The sequence below is a fragment of the Akebia trifoliata genome, unplaced genomic scaffold (genome assembly GCF_017979445.1).
Source record: "Akebia trifoliata isolate Shusen 1 unplaced genomic scaffold, ASM1797944v1 Contig00589, whole genome shotgun sequence".
Taxonomy (NCBI): Eukaryota; Viridiplantae; Streptophyta; class Magnoliopsida; order Ranunculales; family Lardizabalaceae; genus Akebia; species Akebia trifoliata.
Genome location: NW_028237124.1, coordinates 1 through 24,108, shown reverse-complemented (window position 1 = coordinate 24,108; position 24,108 = coordinate 1). Strand labels below are relative to the sequence as shown.

The 24,108-nt window shown below is 32.7% G+C and overlaps 1 pseudogene; it reads right to left on the bottom strand.

Moving 5' to 3' along the window:
- Positions 1-13,378: 13,378 nt before the first annotated feature.
- Positions 13,379-19,927, bottom strand: LOC147381298 (hydroxyproline O-arabinosyltransferase PLENTY-like; annotated as a pseudogene).
- Between the last annotated feature and the right edge of the window lie 4,181 nt (positions 19,928-24,108).

The window sequence follows — 24,108 nt, the reverse complement described above, 5'->3', positions numbered from 1 at the left end:
ACATTGAGATCGATTGTCGTCTTACTCGTCATCATCTCAAGCATGACACCATTACTTTGTCCTTTGTTTCTTCTTCTTTGCAGCTTGCAAATTTCTCTACTAAGTCGTATTCTATTTCTCGTTTTCGTTTTCTAGTGGGCGAACTCTCGATGCTTGTAGCTGCCGCATCGTGAGTTTGAGGGGAGATGTTAAGAATTATAGGGTTATTTTGTTTTATTGTTTATTAAGGGTAGAATAGTCTTTTCAATTTTCTTTGATTTAGCCTATATATAGTCTCTTTGTATTTAGGTTATATTTTCTTTTTCATATTCAATTGGATTATGTAGAATCAATAAGACAGTAGCTTCCTCTTTTTTCTTGGGATTGTTTAACACTTTTAACACTCAAACTTTTTAGCCTAGAGGTTGTACATATTGATCTCTCTAGGAACTGCATTGATGTTATTAGTATCTCAAAATTTAGGATCATCGACAAATCCTCTTCTTCCATCTCAACCCATTTATACCGTTTCCCATCCAGGTAGGTTGGCAGTAGCTTCATTTATCATCTTTATCAATGTAACCTGAAAATGTATATGACTTGTTAAGAAAATATTAAATATAGACAGAAAAATATAAAGACAAAGGTGGAATTGCTTTTTGGTTTGTAGTACTGAATATAAACATAAGTTGCAGTTATTAGAAATGGAACAAATATAACAATCATTGAAACATAGGAACGATAAACATAATTGATATGTTTTCAGTTCACAGTGATAATTATATTCAAGTAGTCTCTCTCTCTTTCTCTCTCTCTCTCACACACTCTACATGTTGGGACCCCTTTGATCCATAGAGTAAATTTACATTTTCCAAATAATTACTGTTTTTCTAGCATCCAAAAGAATGTGATTGGTTAGAGAGTTACATCAGATTGGTGAACTAAAGCAAGATAAAATCTGCTTAAAACGTTACCCTCTCCATATATGGATAGAAGGGCTGTCCATTCTAGGTACCCAACATTGACTTAAAATCTGCTTAAAACTAAAGCAAGATAAAATAGAAGTGTTTTAGTTAAAATTTTGCATATACTTATTTAATCCAATGACCAAACTAAATTAAAGTGAACAAACATACAACTTACACATTAGGTTAAGAAAAACAATTAAAATGCAATATTGAATAATGTAAAAATAAAAATAAAAAAATTGACACCATTGTTATGATCCTCGGATTTGAAGCAATTGAAAACTATCTCGCTATTAGTGGCATTATTCTTTGAATAACACATTGGTGAAAACGTATATAAGTTAAAGGGTCTCTGCAAAATTATATTTTTCTCAAATGTAAGTAATTGATTCACTATGCCATGAACATTGAAAAAAGGAAAAGGAGAGATAATCACACCAAGTACACAAAATAATAAAGAAAAACCAAAACCAATCCCGCAAAGAAGAAAATAGAGCTAAATGAGATCGACTATCATGGATACCATGGAGTGATTATCTGTGTCAGAATCATATCAAGTAACGAATTATTACCATCTTGGATCCCATGAGATGAAATTAGAACCAAGGATGAAATTAAGAGAAGTTAAATTAACCAATTGAGTTCAACAGGGGAACAACAATTTGCTGCAAGAAATGCTTGAGAATGATCAAAGGGATTAAAAGAAAAATAAACTAGCAACTTTCATAAAGGACATCAAAGTGATCTTGACAATGGCAAAGATAATATTCCTAACTCGAGACACCTCTAAACCAATTAAAATTTAATCTATAACTGAGCACAATAACTATGATCTCATGAGTTGTATCATGACTAAATCGACTAAACATTTCAACTTCTTGATTCTTTTCTAGATTTTGTACTCATTGGTGAGCTCATTTGTGATGGATTTTCTTACTATAGGAAGAACTAACCATCGTGGTTTTTGGAGCTTGATAGTACTGGTAAACAAGGAAGTACTGTAAATCAAGCCACGCCAAGGGTATTTTTGTAATTTCAGTAATATTATGTAATACCTTAGTTAGGTTTCTTGAGGTACTTATATTTCTCATTTTTTGGTGAAAGGGTATAATCTGAAATTGCGAGTTTTCTCTTCATAGTGGAATCGTGTGATCTGTGGACTTACCTCGATCTTGAAGGAACCACGTAAAATCTGTGTGTTTCTTTGTGTGATTGTATCTTGTGTTTGTTTTTTGATTTGTTTCTTGTTTCGATTGCACTTATTTTTCTTAACAATTGGTATTAAAACCAAGTTTTAGTTCGAGTGGGAACAATAGCCAAAGAGAAGATAAGAATCGAGAAGTTCAATGGTTCAAACTTTGGACTGTGGGAGATGCAAATTGATGATGTTCTTTATCAGAAAGGCTTTTATCGTCTTCTAGGCGGAAATACTAAGAAATCAATGAACATGACAAATGAAGATTGAGAGATCTCGATAGAAAATCCCTGGGTACCATTTGATTATCTTCACTTTGTCTGTGGCTTTCAATATCTCTAAGGAGAAGACTACAGTAGATTTTATGGCCATTTTGTCAAGGATGTACGAGAAATTGTTTACCTCAAACAAAGTTTTCTTGATGAAAAGGTTATTCAACATAAAGATGGTTGACGGTGATAGTGTAGTTGAGCATCTAAACAAATTCAATACAATCACAACATAGTTGGAATCCATTGAGATTATCTTTGAATAGAAATCAGGGCTCTACTAATTTTATGTGGATTACCAAATAGTTGGGATAGTCTGGTAATAACTGTGAGCAGTTCTTCTAGTTCCGATAAATTAAAGTTTGATGATGTTGTTGGCATCATCTTAAACTAGGAAGCTCGTAGAAATCTTCGAGATCAGCTGATACTTCAGGAAATGCTTTGAATGCGAAGGAAAGAGTAAAGGCCGATCAATTTCGAAAAAGGGCATGTCGAAAACACCACAGGCAAAAAGGGTCACTTCAAAAGAGATTGCAAACCTGCAAAGAAACCTAAAGTAATCAAAAATCAAAAAGGTAAATTATCTATTAACCTTTTTGATGGTAGTGATTCCGATACATTGATCTTATTTGTTTCCTTACACATGGACACATAGATAGTAGATTCTAGAGCATTATTCCATAGAGACATTCTATAGAACTATGTATAAGATGATTTTGGTAGAGTATATCTCAAGGACAATAAGCCTTGCAGCATTGTTGGTAAGGGTGATATGTATATAAATCTGTCGAATGAGATGTCTTTATAGTTAAAAAATGTGAGCATGTTCCATAGTTGAAGAAGAATCTGATTTTAGTAGGATAGCTTGGATAGTTTGGATACTCACCATGTTCTTAGGTGAATTCTGGAAGATGATCTAAGAGTTTATGATGGTAACTTGTGGCAAGAAAAAGGGGACTCTTTATGTTACATCTGGGACCTATAGTTATATAGTAGTGATTTCTACAGGTGTGAATGCTAATACTTGACATTGTAGGCTTGGAGATATGGCTAAGAAGAGGATGAAGGTAATGTACACCAAGGGTAAATTATCTAGGCTAAAGGAGGCGAATTTAGACTTTTGTGAATACTACATATTTGAAAAATAAGAGAATGTGAGTTTCTCAAAAGTTGGAAAGACTCCAAAATTAGAGAAATTGGAGTTAGTTCACACTGATGTATGGGAGTGAACCAAAATTTCTTCTCTTTGTGGTTTTCTTTATTTTGTCACCTTTATCGATGACAACACAAAAAAACGCTAGATTTATTTTCTAAAATAGAAGTCTAATGTATTTGGCGTATTCAAAAAGTGGAAAGCCTTGGTTGAGAATGACATTGGGTTGAGATTCAAGTGTGGAGATCAAACAATGGTGGAAAGAATTACAGTGACGAATTTAAAGACTAGTATGAACATATTGGGATTAGAAGACAAAACACTATTCCTAATAAGCCTCAACAGAATGGTATCATAGAATGCAAAAATCAAACCATTTTAGAGTGCACCAAGAGTATGAGAATACATGCTGAGTTGCTAAAATCATTTTGGACAGATACTATGAACACTACTGCATACTTGATCAATAAAGGACCCTTGGTTCCTTTGAAGTTTGATCTACCAAAAAAACCTTTGATAGAAAAAGATGTTAATTTATCCCATTTACAAATTTTGATTGTACCTCTTATGTCCACATCGATTCTAATGAAAGGAGCAAGTTAGATCCTAAGTCTAAGAAATGTATTTTCATTGGATATGTCATTGATGAAGAATATGAAAAAAAGTGTATTTTCATTGAGTATGGAATTAGAAGTAAGAATATCATATTTAATGAAAATTCAATGTATATGAAGAATATGAAAAGAAGAGAAGCTATTACAAATTCCAGGGATAATGGGCATGTTGAGTTTGGTGATGCACCATTTAGAGATGTGTTTAGGTTGGTGAATGAAAATACACAGGAAGAAACTCAAGATTATATCACTCAAGTTCCTCTACTTGAACCTAGAAGATCTACTAGAGTTACACAAGGAAAGACTCAAACTCAATATATTTCTTCTATCCATTATTTACTACTAACAGACAATGGTGAACCAGAGTGTTATAATGAAGCTAGGCAGGTTGAGACCAAAGTTAAGTGGGAACAGACAATGGATGATGAGTTGAACTCATTATCCACAAACCAAACTTGGGATTTGGTTGAGCTACCCAAGGACAAGGAGGCTTTGCATAACAAATGGATTTACAAATTAAAGGAAGAACATGATGGAACCAAAAGATACAAGGGCAGATTAGTTGTGAAGGAATTTCAACAAAAGGCAAGTGTCAATTATACAAATATTTTCTTCCCTATTGTAAAATTGTGTACCATCAAACCCGTTTTAAGTATTGTTGCAGTAAAAAACTTTCATAAAAAATAACTAGTTCTGAAGATAACTTTTCTTCATGGTGATTTGAATGAAGACATTTACATGAAGCAACCACGGGGATATTTAGCACCAGAGAATGAAAAATTGGTATGTAAACTAAAAAGAAGTTTGTATGGATTGAAACAGGCACCTAGATAGTGGTACATCATGTTTGATAACTTTATGTCTTGTAGTAGGTATACAAGATGTAATATTGATCACTATTTTTCTTTCAAGAAGTTTGATGACTCTTACATCATTCTTCTCTTGTATGTAAATGATATTCTTATTATAGGATAAAATATGACTGAAATAACAAAGCTAAAGAAACAATTTTCTAAAGAGTTTTTCTATGATGAATTTGGATGCATCAAAATAAATCCTTGGTATGCAGTTAGCAGAGATAGGAAGAATAGAAGATTGTGGTTATCTCAAGCACAATACATTGAAAAAGTACTAAAGAGGCTCAATATGGATCATGCTAAGCCAATGAGTGATCAGGATCTAGAAAGTGATTTCTAGAGCCCTAATTACATAGACTTTATCAGTAAATTATACACTAAACCCTCTAATTAGATATAGTTCATTGTTAGTACATAATAATTCTTATTTTCAATTTAGTTATGTATTTCAGTACTAATTACTATTATTTAGGTGTAACAAGAAATATTCGCAAAATTTCAAGACAAGTCAAAAAAATCCGAAGTTACCACTATAATCTAGGATCCAAAATAAGATCAAGGAACAAAATTCAAGTCATTTGGGCCCACTTGGACCGTGGTGCCTTGATTAATGGCAGCGGCGTGGTCAAGTCAGTGAATCCAATCTCAAGGTTTGTGCAGGAGCTTGGTGGCTGAATACCATTCGTATTGAAGTAGGTTTTTAAGTTATTGTAATTTTAGAATGTTTCTAAAGTCCTAATTCCCACAAGAAATCCAAATCTGGTCTCTTTATAAATAGGAGCTCAGGTTAAAGGGTATCTCATCTCATCTCCCTTAAAGATCTCTCATCTCTTTTGAGATCAACTTTTCTTCTTCTATTCTGTTAATTTTAGATTTTTAAATTTTAAATTTTTTCTTTCTTAGTTTAAAGATTGTAAGGAGACTCTGCCAATTTCAGAATCAAGAGCAATAAAAAAGAATTCTTTTCTCTCATATCTATTCCCTTTTCTTTTGTATTTATTTTATTTATTGTTCTTGTGATGATTATTGGCTAAACTTTTCATTAGATCAATTGAGGAAGTCGGAGAAAGATTTTATCAATGTTTCGTTGTTCTTATAATGATTGCTTCATAGTTTTATTGTGATAATTGTTAAGTTAGTATTATCGGATTAAATATTGATTGTTTCTCAAAGTTTTGATGATTCATTCTTTGACAAGTTCAAGGTAAAACATGCTTCAGAGAGAACAATTAATACTTGTCTTATAATCTTGGCTTAATTCCTCGCATACTTTCAATATTGTTTCTATTATAACTGTTTGATTTTCCAATCCATAAACATTAGTTTTGTTTAGTGGATCGAGATATATATAGAACTATAAATTGATGATAAAGCTTATGAAGGTAGAACCGACTGATCTACACTTCTTTATAGTATTTTTAATCCATTTTTCTTTAGTAGTTTATGGTAGATAATTCCATCTCGAAAATTATTTTTCAATTGCTTGTTAAAATTGGATTGGATTTAAAGTAGAAAGATTTTTAGATTAACGTTGTATTTGTGGTTCGACCTTTTGCTTACCAAGATTTTCTTTTATTCTTATTTTATCATCATCTATACCTCGAACAAATTAGCATTGCTACTAGGGATACCGGTGTAATCCAATATCTTTTATCCGAAAATCTGATTCGATTTTCTTTTGATCAAAATTTTTATTTCAGAAAAATTTGAAAAAAATACCACTAGATTCCTAAAGTCAATACAAACAAAACACTAAAATTTGAGCTAATTTCATCAGAAATTTTCCACGACGCCTAAGTCAATTGAGGCACCGCGGTCAAACCTTGAGATTCGCGCTTTAAATTTTTATAGAATATGTTTTTAGACTTTTGGATTCTAATGAGTACATAAATTTTCTGGAATTTTAATTTTAATTTTTCTTTTATTTTTAGCCAAAGGATTCGACAAGGAGCAATGTGGTTGGAAAATTTTATTCCACCACCCGAATCTGATTCTTTGACGAATAAGCAATAACTTTTTTTTTTAGTTTCTGTTTAGAATAGAACTATAGTAAGATTTTCTTTTAAAAGTTTTAATTTATTTTTAGAATTTAATTTTAATTAATCCAAGAGGGCTCGAATTATCATAGAATTAAGGGAAGATGACAATGGGACATAACTGTCTCGGCTCCTTAAGTTCATATACCAAGTTTGGTCTCAGTGGCCCGAGTCAACTTAACTCGGTCAATGCCCGTCTAGAATAGGAAGTAAAACTCAAAACCCCTACGTAACTCTTGTAAGTGGGTTTCTGTATTAAATTTGAGTAAATTGACTGCACACTTCCAACTACATATTAGTAAAAAGAGAACCCTTATAAGGATGGTGCGAACAAAATAAGAATCAAATTTCATCACCAAATTCTTGCCCTATTAGGCAGGCCAATAGGCGTAATTCTAAAAATTCTTATTGGATGTCGACACCTAGTTCATTCGACCAACCATACCACGAAAATAATTGGTTTCCCTCGGATACCATGTTTTGTCAGAACGAGTTCACTCAAAGTAGTCATTTTGGTAACCATGATGATTTGTATATGCACGACACCTCGATGATGAACCAAATCATAATTTCCCAATAATCCTATGATTTTCACCAATTTTTCGATTATAGAGCTGCAGAGCCTGAGTCAAGATCCACTCATTCATATTTGTCTTCTCCTCAATCTTCATCATTAGCGTCCATGATAACTGAGTTCTTATTTCAACAACAACAACAATAGCTCAATCAACTACAACAGTTCATCCAAATCCAACAACAACAACTCTAAGACATTTGTCAAGCGTTAGTCAAAATGGAGTCTTAGTTGAATCACCTTGTATTACTTTTAGAAGAAGGGCAAATTGATCAATTCAAAACTGAGGATATTTTAATCCTGAAAATTCCACTATTTTTTCAAAATAACCTTAGTAACCAGTTCCATTATTTTGAGGATTTCGATGATTGTCTATCAATAACTGATAACCCTTTCTCAATAGAAATTCAAATACAAACCACTGAGGTTACAATTCCAACCGAAACAATGATGAAAATCCAACTCGATCCGCTTACTGTGCCTTTAGAAAAAAGAAAGAATGATCAATTTTCAAATGAGATAATCCCCGAAAGTCAAATTGTGTCTCAAATTTTCAATAAGCAAGTTGATTGTATAAATTTGACTAAGGAAATTAATCAACCATCAAAGGAGACTGTTGTACAAGAGGAATCAAGAATCAACTCTAATTTGTTAACCACACCAATTTCAACCACTGCTGATCTAACTTCTTATCCCATTCAGCTTATCATTTCACAAAATTGTAAACACCTTGTCTATCTTACAACTTCTATTCTCTTTGAAAATATGATGATTAAAAATTATTTCGAAAAAGTAATGACAATAAGAACTGAGGACAAACGAGGAATGTTGATTATTTTACAAAATCATTTTCATGTCCTAATGATGATTCCAATTTGTCTTCCTACTATTTGAGGTGGGAAGTCGATCACCGTGTCTGTAAAATTAGATGCTAAGAAAATTCCTAAGAATCGAACCTTTTGATAGGTTCAACTAAAGACATTAAACTTAGCACTGCTTGAGAGGCAACCCATGTGTTTTTATTTGTTTTTAGTAATATAGTTAGGATTTCTTTTCTTATAATTTTAAACCTTCACGTAAACCTTAATCTCCATCTCTTTCTTTTTTTCCCAAGCCAACTCTTAATCAAACCAATCAATCAGAACTACTAGGACTGTCGACTGATCAACAATTATTGATTGAATAGCAAAGATAGATAATGACCTACATTGAGGAAAAGAAGGCACATCCTAATGCACGGGCCGTCAAGAATTTTGATTTTGATTAGGATATCTTTTTTAGATTAGGATTTTATTTTTTTTTTAGATTATAATATTTTTAATTTCTTAGTTAAGTTATTTTTCAATGCTTAAGTAGGATGTCTTTTGTGCAAATCTGTTTCGAAAATTATCATTGTTATAACTCTCACTCTTTTCAGATAAATTGTAACAAGAGTTTGCAAATTAATGCCCATCCGTTTTTAGTGTGATCTAACCCTTTTTTTTTCTCTCTTTTTTTACTACTGTTTATTGAGGACAATATGTCATTAGGTTTGAGCGTGTTAGGTTAGCTCACAATTGCATTACATTTCATTGCTAGTTTAATTTCATATTTTCAGAAAAAAATAAAAAATATTTAACACTTGCAAAATATTTTCTTCAAAATCTTTGTATGTACTTTTCATTTATGAATTTCAAATTTCAGGTTCATTTAATTTTTTATCATGAGTTCTTTTTTGTTATTCCTCATCAAGAAAATAAAAAAAATTACTTTGAAAATTCACTGACACTTTTGAATGAGTCACTGAAAAAGTTTGACTATCTTCTGGAACAAGTGTTGACCATTTTCTCTACTTGAGTGTTAGAAGAAACCAAATCGAGTGAACTATGACTTTCTTATCCTTTGGTTAGTTGGTTAGAAGAAAAACAGAATTGGATTTAGTATGACTTGGACAATAACCATAGGATTAGACTGAGTACCTTGAAAAGGGTTACCAGTTTTTTTTTTTAAAAATGGTGATTAGGCAGGAATATCACAAATAAAGTCCCTTAGAGGTATTAAAGTGAATATCCATACCTCTCACAATCCTTGATAGAATGCTTAGTTTTGAATTAGAACTTAGATAGAACCGACCATTCTTAGCAGTTAGGAAGTGAAATCTTATTCTCGAAGAGATGTTACTTTTAAAAGAAAAATCAGAAAAATTACACGAACACTCAAGTTATCTTTAAAATTTTTTAAAGTGAGGAATGGAAACTAGAATTTTGCTCAAATGTATGGACTTTTGACTGATTTATGAAATGTCGTTATGTTTACCTTACAAACTTTGATTTTGATTTTAATATTTTTAAAATGTTGAAATTTTGTGGATATATTCTCTACAAATCCTCACGAGTCAAACTCATCTACCAGGAGTTTAAGGATTTGTTGCATCCGCTAAATGCAATCATATAACCTACGAAAATAGTTTATACTTTAAAATTTTACATTACTTTTGCTCAAAACTAGCAAAATCTAGATTTGAGGGTGTGATCAAGACCTAAAAAGTGATTTTTAGAGCCATAATTACATAGACTTTATCAGTAAATTATACACTAAACCCTCTAATTAGATATAGTTCATTGTTAGTCCATAATAATTCTTATTTTCAATTTAATTATATATTTTGAAACTAATTATTGTTATTTACGTTTAACAAGAAATACTCGCAAAGTTTCAAGGTAAATCAGAAAAATCCAAAGTTATCATTGTAATCCAAGATCCAAAATAAGACCAAGGATCAAAATTTAAGTCATTTGGTCCCATTTGGAGCACGGTGCCTTGGTCAATGGCAGTGACATGGTCAAGTCGGTGAGTCCAACCTTGAGGTTTATGCAAGAGCTTGTCGGCTGAATACCATTTGTATTGAAATAGGGTTTTTGAGTTATTGTAATTTTTGAATATTTTTGAAATCCTAAATCCCACAAGAAACTCTAATCTGGTCTCTCTATAAATAGGAGACCAAACTAAAGGGTCTCTCATCTCATCTCCCCCTAAGATCTCTCATCTCTCTTGAGATCAACTTTTCTTCTTCGATTCTTTTAGTGTTAGATTTTTATATTTTATATTTTTTCTTTCTTAGTTAGAAGATTGTAAGGTTACTGTGCTAGTTTCAGAATCAAGAGCAATAAAGAAGAATTTTTTTCCTCATATCTATTTCATTTTTTTATGTTTATTTTATTTATTGTTCTTGCGATGATTATTGGCTAAACTCTCCGTTATATCCATTGAGGAAGCTGGAGTAAGATTTTATCAATTTTTCATTGTTCTCATGATAACTGCTTCATAGTTTTATTGTGATAATTGTTAAGTTGGTATTATCGAATTAAATATTGATTGTTTCTCAAAGTTTTGATGGTTCATTTTTTAATAAGTTCAAGATGAATCATGCTTCACAAATAACAATTAATACTTGTCCTATAATCTTGGCTTAATTTATCATATACTTTCAATCTTGTTTTTTATTATAACTGTTTAACTTTCCGATCCACAAACCTTAGCTTTGTTTAATAGATCGAGATAAATAGAGAACTATAAATCATTGATAAAGCTTGTGAAGGTGGATCCGACTGATCTACACTTCTTCATAGTATTTTTAATCCCTTTTTTCTTTAGTGGTTTATGTTATAGACAGTTCCATCTTGAAAATTATTTTTAAATTGCTTGTTAAAATTGAATTAGATTTAAAGCAAAAAGATTTTTGAATTAACATTGTCTCTCTGGTTCGACCCTTGCTTGCCAAGGTTTTCTTTTGTTTTTATTTTATCATCATTTATAGCTAATCATTTTGTGCTTTCAAGAAGGTAAGAAATGACTACAAATGAGGAGCGAGAATACACGTCAAAGGTACCATTTGCTTTAGTAATTTGTAGCCTTATGTATGTTGTGGAATTTACTAAACCAGACATTGCACAAGCAATGAGAGTTGTAAATAGAGTTATGAATAATCCAAGCAAGGAGTATTGGAAGACTGTGTAGAGGATTATGAGAAATTTGAGGGGTACCACAGATCTATCTTTATGTTATAATGGAGCAAAGATTAGTCTACAGGGGTATGTTGATTCTGATATGGCAAGAGACCCAGATGGCAAAAAAAGTACCACAGGTTATGTCTTTACATTGGGTAGTGCAACGGTGAGTTGGATTTCAAGATTGCAGAAGATAGTTATTCTCTCGACTACAGAAACAAAATATGTTGCAATTACAAATGCGTGTAAGGAAATTGTATGGCTTCAATCTCTTTTGAAGGAGTTGGGTAAGGTGCCAGATGATTGTAAGTTGCACAATGATAGTCAGAGGGAAATTCACTTAGTAAAGAACTCAACATTTCATTCGAGGACGAAGTATATTGACATCAGGTATCACTTTATACGTTTACTTCTAGAGAAGGGGGTGTTTACTTTGGAAAATATTAACACAACTGTGAATCTTGCAAATATGTTCACCAAATTAGTTACTCTTAAGAAGTTGGAGACTTGTTCAGCTTTTATTAGACTTCAAGCTTAGAAGACAAGGATGATTCACATTGAGTTTGTTATCGAAGCTTTACTTTTTAGATGCATCATGTTTAGTTGGAGATATTCTTGATTAGTCTTCAAGTGGGAGATTGTTGTGGTCTGTGTAGCCTGATAGTGCTAGTCAAGCATGAGGTATTGTAAATCAAGCCACACCTTCACCTAAGGATATTTTCGTAATTTCACTACTATTATGTAAAACCCTAGTTAGGTTTCGTTGGGTATTTATATTTCTCATTTTTTGGTGAAAGGGTGTAATCTATAACTATGAGTTTTCTTTTCATAATGGAATCGGTGTGATATGTGGACGTTACTCAATCTTGAGGGAACCACATAAAATCTTTGTGTTTATTTGTGTGATTACAACTTGTGTTTGTTTTTCAATTCATTTTCTTGTTTCAATTGCATCTATTTTTCTTAACATTAACTTCTTGCTCTTGATGAATATATTGTGTGAAGCTACAATTTGCTTCAACCTCTATGCACATCCTAGCATAAGAAAGCATGGATCTACTTGCAACGGAGTTATCCATACGGATAGGAGATCAAATCATATTCAAACAATTAGAGGACCTGATGAAGAGGGGGAGTTGATGTAATCTTATCCAAAATGGAATAGATGACAACATATTCCTCGAAGGTTTAATCTCTAGGGACCAATTTTGGAGAATGAGAGAACGACCTCCTAATGAAGATTCATCCATGAATGACCAAACCTAAAGATAATTGATACAAACTGAAAACTAGAAAGCAGATTGCTTACATGTCTTGCGATCTCCGAAGACAGAAACAAAAACCATGATTTTTTAAAAGGTTTTTCTAGATACCTATGTTTACAAGAATATAGAGTCTAACAAGAAGTAATCAGCGTCCAAGAAACGACGGATAATTTTCCAATAATTCTCTCACCAAGAATCCAAGAAAATGAAGCAAATCATTACTAAGCATCTCGTTGACAGGACGTTCATGAATAAATAATATTCTCTGTAGAAACGCGAAATTCCCAGAGCTACTCTCTCTTAAATAGGCCCTCCCCTCTGAACAAAATCCTAACAAACTTCTTACATTTTAACTATTTGACATAACCAGCAATTGGTTTAGATCCTACTTCAATTGTTAGTTCACATCCAATAAAGGAAAATGTGGCCTACACTACAACATAAAGGCCGAAACTTTCTGAAGATCATGACGAAGGTATCTACAGATATCCCCTCCCAAGTATGATCAATTATGCAATCTTTATATGTGATTAAAAAGTTAATTGACTATAGACATACCACACTTTCAGGAACTCCAGGAGGTGGCAAGGAGAAATTTCTTGGCGGAGGATGCCGAAGATACGCTCTCTTGTCAAATCGCCAGTCCGAAATTTTTAGAACTTTTAGCTCACCCTGAAAATGGAACAAGTCCGAAATTTTCTTAACTTTTAGGTCACCCTGAAATTGGACCAAATTCGATGCAAAAACAAAGAAATGGAAATGGATCTAAAGAAATGCAGATGAACATGTGTGGCACCACAGAATTCACATACAGATGAACGCAAATACAAGAAGCAAGGGCAAAACAATGCATGAGCATATAGTTGAAATATCATGGTTTTATAATGATTTCAGCATGGGGATGGGTGAATACCCTTTACCTTTGAATTGAAATTACATTCATTAGTGAAGTGAATGATGAACTTTTTCCCAACCTTGACATCATATGGAGGCTGTAATCAAACATGTCAAGAACTCGTTAGCACAACCTCTAGAGATATAGCAATGTCCACACCTAAAATTTTCAGTGTTTTACGCAAATGGATAAAACATTTTAAAAATTACGTAAACAAGTACGTTTTCAAAATGTTTATAAAACAGAAGAATTTATTGATTTTTGAGAACATAAAATTGTATGGCATTTTGCAATTTGAGTGAAATGGTCTTCATTCTTGTTAAACTAAATATTTAATTGACATATCCTATCTAAAACTGTAAATTTTATTGCATAGTCAAAATCATATATATATATTCTTTTTCAAGAAATACTGTTTCTTTTATAACAAAAATGGATAATCTATCCATCCATATAAATGTTTTGAATATGTATCTGGTCACATGAAATCATGAATCCTCACATCCGCTTACATTTTTCACCTGCAATTATCTTTCCCTACATGTAAGTGTGTGTGGAGAGGATCGGATTTAGGTATAACATTCCCAACCTGTAGCATAAAATCTTTAGGAAGAATATGCTTCACACCATGCAACGCGGATGCAATACCATACCCATACCTAGTAATAGGATACCAATGCAAACGCAAAAAGAATTATATAAGAACACTTAGGATTGGAAGTTATAGTTGAAATTAACTAAGAAGATATATATACAAAATCATTCCAAAAGTTCTCTCACATTTCTAGCACCCAGCCAAATTCTTCTCTAGTCTCCTTGTCTTTATTCATTTCTATTGAGACATTCTTCCATGTGGGTGCAATTTTCTTCAGCAAGGACTGTAATAGGTAATTTAGTTGACACCAAATGTGATTATCCAATTTCACATACAAGCAACAAAATTATGGCACATTAGAAAATCCCTAAAAGGATAATAGAGATGATGTTGATGATAATATTAATTGATATTTATTTCTTTCCTTTATCTAAGTCATCATATAAAATTTTAATCCAATTGGGATAAGTTCTCTTTATTGACCAATAAATAAGGGATATGGGTCATTTTTTATGAGAAGGTTTTTCTTCTTCTAGGGTTTGAGAAAGGTAGGGCCATGGGTGTACAAAGATTTCAGGGGCTTCATTTTGGGTTAAAACTAAAGGTTTTTCTTATAGTTTTCTCATTTGATTTTCATAGTGAAGAAATATGATCACAACCTGTATATGTAGGCTTTAAATAGGAGACAAGTAAATCTTGGTGTTCAATATTTTTTTTTAATATTTATTGCCTTTTGCTATATTTTTCGTTCATCGTGTCAACAGGTTACCTCCAAAAATTTCAACAATAATGATAATATCAATAAATAAACATTTGACGTGAATGAAAATTTGAAATGTAGAAGGATGAGTAGCTCTGTGGTTACTAGTTTGAGAAATTGAAGGGATTTCTTGAGGGTGATTCAAATCTTTTCTTAGAATTTCTAAGATGAAGATCATCCATCGATTCTCCCGTGTGGTTCTCCAATTCATTGTTAGTCTCTTAGAAAGCCATGGATTCTACCAAAAAGGTACGCAATTCCAACCCAAAAATTCATTCTATACACTTCTTTCTTGAGCTTGGGCATTGCAGGGATTAACAAGTCTACATTCAAGCTCAGAAAGAATCAATGGATGTCGGGTAAACTAAAATTTACCTCCATAGGAGATACGGAAAATTGGAAGAGAAATTCAGCAATTGGAAAGGGGTCCCCAACCCTAGCTTACCAATCAAAAAAGAAGATCATGCATCTGTGCTCTCAAGAAGATCATGCATTTGTGTTGTGTAAATGTCTTGTATTCTCTTGCGCTAAGCAGAACTATGGGGGTGCAGGGGGTAGTGCCACCACGAAGGTACGAAAAGGGCAATCGTGTAATATTTTTTTAAGTGTTTTCTATTTTTGAGGGGTTTTTATTTTAGGGAGTTTTACATGTTTTGGTAACTCTCGATGATATAAATAGAGATCACTAGGTCTGCAAAACTTATAAGAAAATAGTTATTGTTCTTGTTATGTTCCCTGGATGTAGACACATTGCCGAACCACATAAATCCTTGTGTCTTGTGCAATTGGGCCGGTTATCTTTGCTATTTCATTTTTCAAACAATGCATTTGAATTTTTTTCAGAAATTTAAAAAATTAATAAGTAGGGATTAATTTTCACAATCATAATAGTTTCCTTATCCAAAAAAAAAAAAAAAAAACCTTGGGATATATAATTGAGCAATAGAATATAAATGGCCTAGCAAGTCAATTTGATCCAACTAATTTACCAAACAATATTAGCAACAAAACGGTCTACCTTCTTCATGATTACTGGAGAACTGCCAATTTGTTGAATATTTGTCACAGGGCCTTTCTTAAAAGGATAGAACTTCCTCATTAATTTCTCATGCGCAAAAGGCTGAATATAGAAAAATGTGTATGCTGCTGGATGTGCTCCACGTGCGAGGTTAGGCAGAGGATTTATAAATATGTGATCAGGTTCTGCCATCAGTATATATCTGTAATGGTCATATAACACAAAAACTTTAGGTTTTTGTTTTTTTTTTAATACAAGAAAAAAATATAGGTAATTCAAAGTATAAAGTGAACTTACTCTTCCTCAATTGCTGCTTTCTCCAGCCATTGTATGAAGGCCCATGGTCTATTTAAGACTATATATCCCTAGAAACAACATTTGAGTACAATGTGAAAGAAAATATTATGAACCTACGAGAGAAAGACATGAATTCGACCCCATTAGCTTTTGGTTTATTTAATAAGTTCAAACTCTCCCAAGGGGTGGCTGGGGGGACAGGGTTACCACCTAGGAACCTAAGAAGAAGGTCTTATATATAGTGAAAGACCCATAGAGTGGACTTTGTCGAAAACAACAGAAGAAGAGACCTAAGGGGAAAGTACTATCTAAGGGTCCAAAAATCCATGGAAGTCGACTGCAGATTGACTGTAGTTGTCTGATATGATCCCTAGAGAAAAAAACGTAACCTAATCTCCATACAATTAACGCCTTAGCTTTTGTGTTTGTACAGTTTCATAACAGAAAATTAATAGACATGATCCAAGAGATAGTGCATGATTACTATCTCTTTTTAACAATAATATATTATTGTATGTTGTTTCATTTTGCAAAGGGGGTGAAAACGCCCATATTTGACGGGCCAAGGCCATTGAATTTCATAAAATTTGACTGACCAAAGCATTGAATTTTTCATTGTATAATTTTTTTTTCAACGAGTTGAAACCGTCAAATTAATGGAGGATGGGAGAAATTTGATTGCTCTAAGCCATCGAATCGGGGAACATAAAAAGTTTCAATGGCTTTGGGCCGTCGAAATTCGATTTGTAAAATTCGTGGGCGTTGGCCCGTTAAATTTTCCAGTTTTCACCTAGTGTGATAACTTTTAAGTTTTAAACAAGTTATAATTATAAATAATGTAGGGCAGTTTCCCTTTTATACCAATTTGGTTTAACTAGAGTGAACCGAGATATTAATTCAAATTAAAAATATTCTTTTACGTGCATAATAAAATAAACAGGAAAACCAAAATCTAACCATTTTTAACGATTAGTATAAGGGTGTTTTGGTAATCTCACCTAAAATGTTGTAATCTTTTAAATTTAATTAGTTTTCATGTAATGGTATAAAAGTAATTTTAAATTAACATCAGTACAATAAATATATACATCCTTGTTGGTAAGTATTTTCAAAACTTATACAGAGATATGTAGACTCAAGAAGGTTTGTATTTTTTTTTTTTTAATTTAAAAATTCTAAATAATTAAGCTGATTTTTGTCTTATAAGAAGAAAAATTAAAAAGGAAAATACTTATAGGATACAAGCAAATTGAATGGGTAGCCATATAATCTCCCATGAAGAAAAATTTCAAAGGGAAATACCCTTGAGATGCACACCAAATGAAAGGGATAGCCAAAAAATAAAAATAATTCGAAGATAGCCATATAAAACACAAGAAGTTATATATATGGGTCAGGTTCAAGGGACATATGAGAAAACATATGTAAAAAAAATGTAACATTAATAAATTTTTAAAATATGGGTTAGAAGTTTCAGATTGAGCTGATTTTTTGTGAGGATGATCTCTATGATGGGAAGATCATCCGCAAAAAAAATTAGTCCAATCTGAAACTTCTAACCCCATTAAAAGTGACTTAAAATGTGGACCGTCGATTTTTTACCAATTTTTGTCAATAACTTATAAATCACTTTTGATGGATTTAGAAGTTTCTGATTGAGCTGATTTTTTGTGAGGATGATCTTCTCATCATAGTGACCATCCTCGCAAAAAATCAGCTCAATCCAAAACCTCTAACCCATATTTTGAAAAACCATTGTTTTTTCATCTGTTTTTACATATGGCCCTTGAACCACCCCCTATATATATATATTCCTTATCATGGGTATCCCACCTTCGGGTGAGACTAATCCCACAGTCAAGGGCGGATTTACAATGAGGGCAGTGGGGGCACTTGCCCCCACAAGAATCTTAGAAGTCAAGAAGGTCATAGCTATTGTGAATTATATTGCCCCCACAAAAATTTTACCCTCTTAGTTGCCCCCACAACAAAAATTTTACCACATGGGCAAATTCCTTATTCCGCACGTGCCCAAAGTCATATACACTACCCCGTTGAAAAGTCCTATGTGCAACTAGTTGAGTTGAGGGTAGGGTGATCCCAAGGAATTCATTGCTTCATTGGTTTCACACACTTGACATGCCTGAGATCAAGGCTCGGCTTGCCACTACACTAACCTCTTGGGGTTAACAAGTTTTGTATGTATTATCATAATTTCACCAAGAATGTAACTACAGAAAGACAAGAAAGGGTCCCGTTCCCCACCCTAAGCTTTACCCTACACTTTAACAAATGTATTTTGTCCTACGTGGGTTAGAAGTTTTAGAATGGGCTGATTTTTGGTGAGGATGATCTCTATGGTGAGGAGATCATCCTCACCAAAAATCAGCTCATTCCAAAACTTCTAACCCCATCAAAAATGGTTTACAAAAAATGGACGGTCCACAATTTTTCAACTACTAAACATGGGGCTAAAAATTTCGGAATGGGCTGATTTTTGGTGAGGATGATCTTCTAATCATAGAGATCATCCTCACCAAAAACCAGCCCATTCCAAAACTTCTAACCCATGTAGGACAAAACACGTTTGTTAAAGTGTAGGGAAAAGCTTAGGGTGTTGAACATTTCCAAAGAAAAAAAAAAAAATATATATATATATATATATATATACATGGGTTGGATTCCGTGTACACATATATCTACAACATGTTTTGTCTTATGTGGCTAAAAGTTTTGGATTAAGCTGATTTTTGGTGAGGATGATCTCTATGATGAGGAGATCATTCTCACCCAAAATCGGCTCAATCCAAAACTTTTAACCTTGTCAAAAGTGATTTACAAAAAATTGACGGTCCACGATTCTTCAACTCATAAATATAGGGTTAGAAGTGTTAGAATTGTCTGATTTTTGAAGAGGATGATCTCCTAATCATAGAGATCATCCTCGCCAAAAATCAGCTCAATCCGAAACTTTTAGCCCACAGGACAAAACACGTTGTAAATATATGAGTAGATATGTGTGTGCACGGATCCTGATATATTGGAAACCAAGTAATGTAATTAATAAAAGATTTCTCACCATATCTTGACCATATGGAAGAGGATCAACCACAAATGTTGGAATCTCATCCATGAGGTTATCAGGTTTTCCCGAATGCAGAATCCTGGTGTATCCACCCATATCATCTGATCCAGGCATCTCCATCACTCTCTTATACCAATATTACATAATTCGACATTGCCATTTACTGTAAGAGGTATCAACCGCGGTGACCGCGACATGGAAAGGTCTTTTCACATTCTTCTGATGAATCTGAAATATGGGTTGAGAAGATGTCGACAAAGTGGTGGTGGTTCTATTGTGAATCACTATCTTTATCAAGTTATAAGTCTCAAAGAAGAACCCTAGCATCCCAAGAACCACAAATAGAGATGATGCCCTAGATTCTCTTATCTTTTTTATCATGGTGACGGGTTCATAGCTTACTGTTTAAAAAAAAATATAAATGATCTGAGTTGTTCCAAGTAATCTAATTTTTCTGTTGATGAAAATTGTTCCAAGATACAAAAAGATTAACTCCACAAGAACAAATATTTAATAATCAAACTGTAACTAAAACACAATCAGAGGGAAGGATAATGTTGAAATTGTGCAGTTCAAGCTAGTAAAGGCATGCAGGAAGAAATTAAATCCCAGAAGATAAATCTAGACAATTGTTTCTGTTTAGATGAAATAAAATTGAAAAAATCTACTAAATTATAAAATGGGACGTGTTTGGTGGACATCTAAAACTGACAACTATTTTTACACAACCACCCGAATTCCATCCATTTTTTCAATGCTCTCTACAACACAGCCAAAAGCCATTGGATCTTGTAAAATTGATGGCATCGAAAAAAAAAAAAGTAAAATATAGTCTACATCACTACATGACCGAAGTTGATCAAGTTTCTTTAAAGTATAATGGAAACACAAACATGGATTCAACCTAAAGAAACAAATGAGTAAAAAAAAACAGAATGAGAGAGAAGTGTGTGTGTGTGAATGCCTTACCACTGAAAAGAAATGGACGGACAAAGAAGTCAACATAGAGATATCAGAAAAAATAAATCGATTGGAGAGAGGATAACTAGCCTGAGCTAATTCGGAGAGAGCTTGAGGGAGAGAGAGAGGAAACATAGACGTTTCTTTCTCTTTTACATATTTTTAATTTATTGTGTAAATCAATAACAATTTATTGTGTAATTGTATAATACGTTTTATTTTGTTATTCACTGTTATTTAAATGCGTGAATCTAAATGCATGTTATTTTTGGTCAACGGGGCTGACGCCCTTTTCTCTCTTATGTACATTTAATAATCTTGTGATATTCAAAAACATGATGGGATGCAATGGAGTTGAAGAGGACAAAATATATAAATTTAATAAAAATAAATTAAAAATAATTATTATTCACCGTTCAATTTTATTTTTAAATTTGGGTGCACGGTAGCCGTCCATTTTCAACACCTTGGATCAAGCTAAAAAAACAATAATTTTTTAATATAAATATTTTCATGAAATCTAAAAGGTTGTGTTGTTAAATTGTCAATGTGGGCCTGAGAATCCTTTTAAATATTTGAAATCTAACTAAATAAATATGTGGAGAGTGGACAAGACAAAAAAGCTCTTTCTATTGTTGATGTCATTGCACTACATGTCAAACGTTTGATGGGTAGTGAGCCAACACGTCATAAGGTGTCTAGGGCATTAGCCAAAAACAGTGCCAATTTAGCATTCCTCTATTTAAATTTATATTTTAAACATGAGAAATGCTAAATAGACGTTGTTTTTGGCCAACGCCCTATGATATGTTGGCTCACAGTCCAACAAACATTCGACATGTGACACAATTACTTCAGCAATAGAGAGTGTTTCTCTCTCTTGCCCACTACTCACATATTTATTTTTTTTAGATTTCAAATCTTAAAAAGGGTAACTGGTCCCACATTGACAATCCAACAACAGTCTTTTAAATTTCATGAAATATTTCATATTAAAAAATTATATATATTTAAATATTATTTTTCGAGCTTGATCCAAGGTGTTTAAAATAGACTTCCACCGATCAAAAATAAAATTCAACAATCAAAAATAACTATTTAAAAAAAAAATAATTTAGTTCATATAATTTTGTCCTCTACAACTCCATTGCATTAAATCATGTTTTTGAATGTCACAAGATAATCAAATAAAAAAGTTTACTTTTTTTTCACTCAAGGCACGAGAGAAAAAGGAATGTCAAGGGCGTTGGCAAAAAATAACATGCATTTAGCATCAATCTTTAAACATAGACTTTGATTTACCTTGCCTTTAGCACTTGGTCTGACCATGCGTCAATGGACAATATGTTACACGGAAGAAAAAAATAGATGTCCAATCCATTATCCAATTCCATATTTGATTATTCAAATACTATTCAAAAAATTTGGTATTCAAATTTGAATTAGGATAAAAGATTATATTCATATCGTTATAGGATTCACTCAGTTACTATCAAATTCCAAATGAATTAAAAATATAATTATGTAATATTTATGAATAATTTTGTTGAAGTGACATCAGGTTGGAACCTCATATCGCACTTCTTGATGTGAAAGTGTATGGGAACCATAGATGCTTTTTATCGAGACATGCGTGAAAAAGCATTTATGATTCCTATCCACTTATATATATAGGGCAATGCTAGCATCCAATACTTCATGGAGACGTTAGTATTGTCTAACACTTTTTTTCCAATAATATTACTGCAGACTCCCAAATTTGAACGGGCCCTCAACATAATGTGTCTAAAAATACATGAAAATTGGAATGAGTCTCAAAACCCAAACCCTCCAAAAGCTTGTGTTATTTTAAATAAATTACTTAAGCCCCTTCTAACTTAGCCCATGGGCTAAGAACCTCACTTCTCAACCTACCCAATGCTACTCTAATCAAATCCAATTCAACTTCTAAGCTCATAAGATCCAAAGCCCAATCCAAAACTCTTATCCTAAGCATCAACCCAAATCCAACAATTACCACCAATCACGGTACCACAATGACCCAAGATCATCACAAGAGGACACATGTCACCACCATAACTCCTTTTATTAAGTCATTTATCAACCCCATCACCTTTCTCTAAAAAATTAGCCTACCCACATCTGACCTATACCTATGTCATAACCTACCTCCATCACTCTCTTCAAATCCCTCATCATAAGCCACCCCCACATCTCTTCTCCCTAATCAACTTACCAAATACACACACCTCACACCTATTTGACACATGTCACCATCTCCTCCATGCTCCTAAAAAAATCTACAATCACTCCCTTACATACTCTCATTCTTACTCTCTTACACAATATCATTCTTCTAATCAAAACTCACTCTACTCAACTCAAATGGGTTGAAGGATCCAACCTATTTAAGTTACAAAAATCAACTTACACCTTTTCCACAAATGCTCTTCCACTACCCTCAATTTACACACACCTTCTCTCACAAACCTCACACCATTCTACATATTTTCACCATTTCATCTTATTTTACCCCTAAAAGTTACCTTCAAAATCCTCCTTCTCAATGCAATCTCACTTACGATGTGAACTCCCTTGTTAAATCTCAAATTTTCATCAACTTTCAACTTTGCCCCCTTTCTCACAATCACTATATTCTCATCCACCAATAACTAAAAGTTTTACACCTCTAACATATCAAAATTAAAATATGAATCTAAATTGGAGCTTTTTTGTAACGCTAGGAAATTTATTACATATATTGAGGAATTAAGTAAACTATATTAACCTATTTTCTTCTTAGAAAATAAATAAATAAATTATTAAATAAATAAATCATAATATTATCGATCTAAAATAATAATTTCTATAAAGATAATTGTTAAATAAAATGTACAATTCAGAGAACCTTCTCATGATTATTATTGAAGAATTAAAACATTTAATCGAAGTAGATAAAAGTCAAAATTTTATAGGAAGTTCTTTTAGTCAAACAGAGTTACCGTTGAATTCAAAAGTATCGAAAAACATAATTTAGACTATCAACATACTTAAATTCTAATTTAATATGATAAGTTATGAAAATATTAATTTTATCAAGAAAATTTAGGTTGAAAGGTGTATCTTGGTCCGTAGAGAAAAATCTATAAATAATTTTAAAAATCTTAGATACACAATTCGAATTAGTCTAATGTAACAAACATAACAGAGCCCAATCAATTAAAAAAATACATCAACTCGTGTCAGAAGTTATATTTTAATTTTTCTTATGACGTAGGTGTCCGAACTTATGTTCAAGTCCCACTAGAGGGACCGAAAGAACCAAGGCCGGAGCTAAGGTATATGGGTCCCTACCCCAAGCACATGCAAGGTCCACACATCACACACACTGGGTAAGTGAGGGTGTGCCCTTGCATGTGGTCCCGAGGAAATACTACTCATACTTGGTATCGAAATCACAACCTATGGAATCTCACCGCTTGTTGGATCCAAAATTGCCATTGAGCTACCCCCTTAGGGTTAAAGTTATATGTTAGTTTTAATGTTTTTCAAAAAAATAAATAAATATAACTTTGCATTTTAAAATATTAATAATTATTTTA